The sequence below is a fragment of the Hibiscus syriacus genome, unplaced genomic scaffold (assembly GCF_006381635.1).
Source record: "Hibiscus syriacus cultivar Baekdansim isolate YM2019G1 unplaced genomic scaffold, ASM638163v2 tig00008145_pilon, whole genome shotgun sequence".
NCBI lineage: Eukaryota > Viridiplantae > Streptophyta > Magnoliopsida > Malvales > Malvaceae > Hibiscus > Hibiscus syriacus.
In genome coordinates, this window is record NW_024062153.1 from 1861671 (window position 1) to 1869023 (window position 7353).

The window sequence follows — 7353 nt, forward strand, 5'->3', positions numbered from 1 at the left end:
TTACATCGGTATTAGTATCTACATCTCCCAATATCGTAGTACCTAAAAATAAACACATAATTATATTTGTGTAAGTATATTTTCGTATTTTCAAAGAAATAAAAAATTAAAAATGATAATAGACAAGAAGGGGAAACATCGGGGACATCCCAAGTTATATCTTAAGCAGTTTTGGGCCTAAAAATGCAATGAATATTGGTGGTCAATGGATCAATATCTCATTTCTTTTTAAAGAGACTCACTTTAAAGAATAAAATAAATTAAACTAGAAAATGGAATTGAAGTGAGGAGGCAATTAAAAGTTCACTTTAAATGAGAGTTCTAGAATCGCTCTTAATTTATAGTTAAATATAATATCACCACTAGACTGAGGTAGAGGACGTCGGTACATTCCATTATCATTCTATGGAAGAAGATGAATTACACGTGTATTGTTCAACTTCATGCGCACTGCAATGCAACCCGTGAAATACTGTCCCCAATTCACTCAAGAATAGGGGTGTAAACGAGCCCCCACCACCCAAAAAAAATCAATTAATAATTGATTATGGACTTCCTGCAGGGAACGGAAAGCAAGTTGAGTTCATTTCCTTTCTAGTTTCACTTCTTTCTGTTGTAATTTTTTACACTGCTCAGTTTGATATTTATCTTCTAAGATGAATGCAAATATTAGAGGCTTGAATGGCTTGCTTGTGTTCCTTTGTCACTGTAGTCTACGTTACTCGGGCTGGAGTATAAACGTTGAATACGGGTATATATTTTACTTGGGTGTTCCATGTATTTGGAGGTCATATCCTCGAATAAATTTTTCAGACACTAGAGCAACATAGACTAGGTTTGCTTGTGTTCATCTTCGATTCTCGACACTGTTTTTTTCAACAAAGATAGTGCTGATTCATGGAGTTCCATGCAACTTGCAATGCTCCTCTTTGTTTCTTGACGATCACGTTTCCATTTCCGCCATTGGAGAATAAACTTGTTAGCTTCGCAGCCTCGGATAAAGCAGTGTTGAGGGTTTGAAGGAGGTAGAAAAGCATGTTGGGACTGATGTTTACTGAAATGGAAAGCTTCAGTGAATCGAAACAAGAACCTGGGTATGGAGTTGATTTGCAGAAACTTCGTATGGAAGTGAGATTTGGGTTCAGAGAATTTGTTGAAGAAACGTTGAGAGAGAAAGTTGAAGAGAAGAAAAAGAAGATGAATATTGGTATAATGATGGAAGCCATTGAAGGCTATTGCAGAAGCTAATAGGATATTTTTCTGTCTTTATAGACCAATGTTAGATCAGATAAGGCAAATTGTTGAGATTGTCAGACTTAGCGTTGAACTTGAGTTGGTTTGATATCCCACATCGTTGGTTGTTGGGGAATAAGAGGTAAAGTGAGTGTATAAAAGTGGATGGGTTTCAACAAAGGAAAGTAAAACCTGTCTAGCTCTGAATTGAGCTCTGAATCGAGCTCAAAATCGAGCTTGAATCGAGCTTAAAATCGAGCTTCAATCGAGTTCGAGTTTTGAGCTTCAGTCGAGCTCTTGAATTTTTTTTGAGTTTGAGCCTTTTCTAGTTCGAGTCGAGCTTGAAAATTTTAGGCTCGCGAGTTTTCGAGTTAAGTCGAGCTTAGATTTATAGTTTTTGAGTTGAGTCGAGTTTAGATTTATATTTTTCGAGTTCGAGTCGAGTTCAGTAATACTCGAGCTATTCTTGGCTCGTTTACACCCCTAGTGTAGTATAATGATACGTATTATTGCTTAGAATGGTAAAATGCTCTTAAAATTCGATAATAATCATCACTAAACTTATTTTGTACTCATGTGAATTTTCAAGAACATCTTTCGTAGAATGTGCGTGAAAAGTGCAGCCTATGTACGATACAATACGATGTTCAAACAAAAATAGACTTGAAAATATATTGAGTATGCTTTGATAAAAAAAAATGAAATTGATCGATGTTCAATAAAAGGATCACATTTTAAATTTTGATTCGGATCCACAAATTCCACCACTACGACAATATATAAGCAACCAAGTACTAATTTTGGGCGTTGTGGGGTGTTGATCCTTCTCCCCGCGTAACCGATTCTTGAGCCCTTAAAAATAAATTTCTAGTAAATGCAGACTAATTTTTTATTTAAAATGATTTTTCTTAAAATTATTTTAAAATATGTTTTTTAGGTATTCGACCTACCTAATCTAAAGGTCGATGGCGATTCCAAATTAATTCAATTTCAAAAACTCATCATTTCATAAAATTCGATACTTTATTTTTATCTTGTAAAAAAACGGTGTCGACAGTATCATTGAAAGCTTGAGTTATATCAAGCGGTATAGGAGGGTTCATCCCAGTAATGTCTACCACTGGGTCACTAACCATGGTAGCAGGAACTTGTGGCATGGCATCAGGGTCAAGAGTAACCGCGACATGAGGAGAAGAATTCAACTCAGCCGATTGTCCACGACTTCTAGAGGGAGGAGCATCATGTTTTACAACATGATTGTTCACGACAGTATTCAAAAAAAATTTGTCTAAGAATAGTAACAGCTGGCTTTTGGAGGGGAATTGAGGATTTACCTTTGGCCTTCATATTATTAGAATTACTATTTTCTTTGTTGGAAGTAGCAAGTGTCTTCTTCTTCTGGTTATGATTCGGTAGAGGAGATGGATTTGTAATATTCGTCTTAGGGGGGCTGCTCATTTGTATGATCGTCCTAGTGGTCTTCAATTTCTGCTAAAGGAGTAAACTGAGAGATGCCAACCTCTACCTTGCTTTTAGAAGATCGGTTGTTGTGTTCTTTGCGGATTTGCTTACGTTGACGTTTCTCAACAAGCATCCAAGGGCCAAACTATTGTTGCGGGGTGGTTTGTGGTGGTGTCGGTTCAGGAACATTGCCAAAAGTTTCAGTAGCAGCAGCGTTTTTTGGGGTTTTGGGACAAAGTTCACTAGTGTGGCCATAGATACCACATTGAAAGCAGACGACAGGAAAGGATTCGTATTCAACAATTTGTGTTCGACCACAAATCTCATGCTTCGAAACAAGAGGCTTCTTTAAGTTGATCTTAATAGCATGCGAGCAAAACGGCCCCTTCGACCATTTTCTGTTTGATAATCGATCTTCAGGACAGATCCAATACGTTCACCTATCGCCTGAATCATTCTTTGCTTGTACCAAGTAATCGGGAGTCCAGGTAGTCTCACCCATGCCATTATACAACTAGGATAAGCTTGAGAGGGACTGAAATCATCCGACCACGGTTCAACGGTGAGATAGTGACCAAAAAACACCCAAGGACCATCAGTAAGAGCATGGAGGAAATCACTTCGGGCAACAAACTTATCCAGAAAATAATTATTTTCGATATCAATCAATTTGAAAGGATGAACAGGTTTCCAAAGGGATAAAATCCTATTGTGAAGGACACGATCCAAAAAAATGATAAATAGGATGCCATCAGTTTCTCCAATCTCGATATCATCATCAAATAGTTGAATATTCTCATCGTCATCAAGCGAGAAAAGATCTTCTGCGGGTGCTTGACCATGGGAGCCAAATACCATATCTCGGTATGAGGCCGGAGGAGGGGTAGCGTGGGAGTTATAAATATACATATCTGACTGGGGACAGTTCGAGGGAGGGGGTACGACACCATCAGGCGAATCATCGTCTCACCGACGCTGCCGTTTCGGGAGCTGTTGGTCATCAGGAGGATCGGGAAGGTAGACATCTAGAGTTTTATACCTAGTCTAATTTTTTACTATATATTGAAGATGAGAATTTTGAACCTGAAAAAAAATAATCTTACTTAGTACTTTGACAAGAAAATTAATTTTTAGTGGCATAATATGCAGCTTTGCCACCTTCCCCCCTTAAGGTCATATATATAAATGTAATTCAAGGGTTGGGTAAAGTTTTGGAAGATGAAGTTACTTGAGAAAATGAAGTGCCTTTTCCATTATTACCCCAAAAATACATCATTTTCATCTTTCTTCAACTCCTTTACCACTCACCAGCTACCTCTCACGATCTTCCCGCTAGACCCACAGATTCTTTTGACTACCTTATGCTCCAATGGTCAGCTGAAAGAAGCTTTGATAGAAATGGCGGTTCAAGGCCTTGAAATGAAGTTTGAAGTCTACGATATGTTGTTAAACGCTTGCATAAAGAGAAGGGCATTTAGAGAGGGCCAAAGGGTCCATGCCCATATGATCAAAACACGATATTTACCGCCTGTTTATCTTAGAACCCGGCTGATCATTTTTTATGGCTAATGTGGTCGTTTGAGGGAGGCAAGGAATGTGCTCGACGAAATGCCTGAGAAGAATGTGGTTTCTTGGACTGCTATGATTTCTGCTTATTCTCAAAGAGGGTTTGCCTCTCAAGCTTTGAATCTTTTTGTACAGATGTTAAGATCAGGTATTTATAGTTGACATGTTTTTACAATTTTTTTTGCTAAATTTGAGTCCAATTAAATGGCATTTTTCTCTTCTTATGTTCATGATTTAAAATTGTTTTCTATAGTGTAATACGGAACTATCGCTCTAAACTCTGTTGAAACAACATGAGTTAATACAGATGGTAATCTCTAACGCAAATTCGGATGAACTATCTTATTTGTTGGAGGTTTATGAACCACCTTTTGTTTTGGATAATATTTGGAAGTATGCCAATATGAGGTGATGGTTTAGAGTTAGACTTGAGGCTGCTTTTTTTTTATTTTTCATTGCTGAATTTATACTTCCTTTATGTGGCAAAGTTTAATCTTTTTTCAACTAGCAGGCGTTAAAATGAATTGGCACTTATTTTGATTTGGTTTCTTGTTGCAGTTACAGAACCGAATGAATTTACTTTCGCCACTGTGCTTTCTTCTTATACCGGTCCTTCCGGTTGGGAAGGCAAATCCACTCCCTTGTAATCAAGAGAACTCTTGACACTCGTATATTTGTTGGGACCCTCCTTGATATGTATGCCAAAGCTGGTAGAATTCACGAAGCTAGAGAGGTTTTCGAAAGCATACCGGAAAGGGATGTTGTTTCATTCACTGCCATAATTTCAGGGTATGCTCAATTAGGGTTAGATGCAGAGGCGTTAGAACTATTCCGAAGATTGAATTTAGAAGGAATGGCTTCAAATTATGTTACTTATGCTAGTGTTCTAACTGCCTTATCTGGGCTTGCAGCATTAGATCGTGGTAAGCAAGTTCACAACCATGTACTGCGATATAATCTGCCCTTCTATGTGGTACTTCAGAATTCTTTGATCGATATGTACTCAAAGTGTGGGAACCTCGTCTACTCAAGACGGATATTTGATAACATGCCCGAGAGAACTGTTATTTCATGGAATGCAATGCTTGTGGGGTACAGCAAACATGGGATGGGAAGAGAGGTTGTGGAGCTGTACAAATTGATGAGAAATGAAAATCAAATAAACCCCGACAGCATCACTCTGTTGGGTGTTTTGTCTGGTTGCAGTCATGGAGGGATGGAAGATGTGGGATTGAAAATCTTTGATGAAATGGTGAATGGGAAAGATGGGGTTGAGCCTGACATTGAGCACTACGGGTGTGTTGTGGATTTGCTTGGTCGCGCTGGTAGAGTAGAAGAGGCTTTCGAATTTATTAAAAAGATGCCTTTTGAACCAACTGCTGCTCTATGGGGTTCCCTTCTAGGTGCTTGCAGGGTTCACTCAAATCTTGACATTGGTGAATTTGTAGGCCATCGTCTGCTAGAAATTGAGCCCGAGAATGCTGGAAACTATGTTATTCTGTCTAATCTATATGCTTCTGCAGGGAGATGGGAAGATGTAAGAATGGTGAGAGATTTGATGATGAAGAAAGCTGTAAAGAAAGATCCCGGAAGAAGTTGGATTGAGCTCGACCAAACCCTTCATTCCTTCCATGCAAGTGATCGTTCACATCCTAGAAGGGAAGAGGTGTTTGCGAAGCTGAAAGAGTTATCAATCAAATTCAAGGAAGCTGGCTATGTTCCTGATCTAAGTTGTGTTTTACACGATGTGGATGAAGAGCAGAAGGAGAAGATACTACTAGGCCACAGTGAGAAATTGGCATTGACTTTCGGGTTGATTTCAACCTCAGATAGAGCCTCGCTCCGTGTGATTAAAAACCTCCGGATTTGCATTGATTGCCATAAATTTGCCAAGTTTGTTTCGAAGATCTATCTGAGAGAAGTGTACTTGAGGGACAAGAACCGATTCCACCATATTTCGAACGGAGTTTGTTCCTGTGGAGACTACTGGTGATATCTGAAGTTTTTAAAACCGGAAATGTTTTTGGCCAACTGATAGTTCACAGGAAGGGTTCCTTGCCTGCTAAGAAACCTTGTCAATGACAGATGATTTGAAGCGTTGAAGAGATCGGTTTCGGAAAAAAAAAGCAGGGAATGACTGCATGAGGTCGAGGCACTGAGCGAAGTGTTGTACAGGATGAAGCAGATAGAAGCTTAGAGGATAGCAAACACCCTTTTTCTAAGTCGGGTAATGTGGAGATCATCTCTAAAACGATGACCATTCTTTGAAGTGCAAATATAGAGATGACATTCACAATACATTTTTATCCGGTATTTGGTCAGGTTTGTTTGAGTACCCTACAAAGCACTTTTGAAGTATTTTTTCTAATTTTAAAAAGGCATAATAACAACAAACATCCCTAACGTTTGACAATAGTGTATTTTAAGCCTTATTCTTTTTTTAAACACTGACTCCTAACGTTTTATTTTGTGATAAAATACCCCTTGGTTGGTTGGATATCGATAGTTTAACTAATAATTTATGTTTTCTGTTGACGTGATATGTCCACGTAAATGTCACGTCAACAATATATTTTCTAAAATAATTAATTATATGTATTCGATTAATTATCAACTAATCAAATGATGTCACATAACATCATCTAGTTGGTTTAAAAGAAAGAAATTCACTACAAAAAAGCTTGCAATAAGTTTTGGCTTGCAACCTTACCACCAAGCCAACTTCCTTACTTGATACATTTTAACTAGTTAACTTCTTTATGTGTTACATTTTAACTAACAAATATATTCATATCGAATTTAGTCGTTGTTTTAGTCTAAAAATCGAAACAGGTTCGAGATAGAAATAACTTAAATTTCATTGGTGCAGTATGGCATTGGATATAAGATTTATATTTTTGGGTCAGGGTCAGGCCCATGGCCATCCCTAATTTTTTATTATTATACCTTTTAAAATTTATATATTTATGTTTTATTTTTTTACAGTTTACATTCACCTTGTAAATGTAAAAGGTTAAATTTATTTATTTAAAATTAAGATTAAATTGATAGAATATATGAATATTAAGGACTAAATAAATAAGAGTTAATTGT

The 7353-nt window shown here is 37.5% G+C and overlaps 1 pseudogene; it reads left to right on the forward strand.

Moving 5' to 3' along the window:
- Positions 1-3654: 3654 nt before the first annotated feature.
- Positions 3655-6453, forward strand: LOC120202035 (annotated as a pseudogene).
- The last annotated feature ends 900 nt before the right edge of the window (positions 6454-7353 follow it).